Here is a 1,041-nt window from a genome sequence, read left to right on the forward strand (position 1 = left end):
CCAGACTGGGATGCAGCTATGAATGAAGAATATTGTTCATTATTGGCAAATGATACATGGGATCTTGTTCCTCTTCTGAAGGGATGAAAACTTGTTAGAGGCAAATGGGTTTACAGAACCAAGTATGAACCAGATGGAAAATTTGATAAACATAAAGCTCGTATTGTTGCTAAGGGTTTTTCACAAGTTGAAAGCATTGACTATACTGAAACATTCTCCCCTGTTTCCAAAATGAACTCTATCCACCTTGTTCTTTCCCTTGCTGCCTCTTTCAAATGGGAAGTCCATAAGATGGATGTTAAATCTACCATCTTGCATGGGGACTTGCATGAAGAAATCTATATCGAACAAACTACTAGCTTTATACAAACTGACTCCAGCCTTGTATGTCGGCTTAAGAAATCCATTTATGGTCTCAAGCAATCCCCTCGTGCTTGGTATGCCAAAATGGATAGTTTTCTTTTAGAAGCTGGCTTTTGTAGGTGTCATTCCAACAATACTATCTACACAAAGAAAGTGGGCAAGTATCTTATCATTCCTGCTCTTTATTTTGATGATCTTATCCTTACTGGCAGTGATCCCAACATTATAAACCATGTGAAGTCCGACCTTAAAAAGAAGTCTGAAATGATAGAATTGGGAAACTTGCATTATTTTCTTGGTCTTCAAGTCTTGCAATCCAAGGAAGGTATGTCCCTTTCCCAGTCCATGTATGCATGTGATATTCTACGTCATTTTCACATGGAAGATTGTTAGCCATCCCCTTCTCCCTTTAAGTGTGGAGCCAAACTTTCAATCACTTGTACTTCCCCTGAAGTTGATGCTACCTTATACCGTCAGCTTGTAGGAAAAATTTTGTATCTAACCCATACTCGTCCTGACCTTTCCTTTGTTGTTGGCCTTATTGCTCGGTTTATGCAAAACCCACATGAAATTCATTAGAAAGCAACTAAAATAATACTATGTTATGTTTGAGTTACAATTCAGTTTCGGATTCATTACAGTGCAGAAGCATCTCCTCTATTGGTTGGTTTCACTGAT

Source organism: Pinus tabuliformis, chromosome 1_2, assembly GCF_031772625.1.
Source record: "Pinus tabuliformis cultivar Carrire ecotype Pingquan chromosome 1_2, CPIR1, whole genome shotgun sequence".
Taxonomy (NCBI): domain Eukaryota; kingdom Viridiplantae; phylum Streptophyta; class Pinopsida; order Pinales; family Pinaceae; genus Pinus; species Pinus tabuliformis.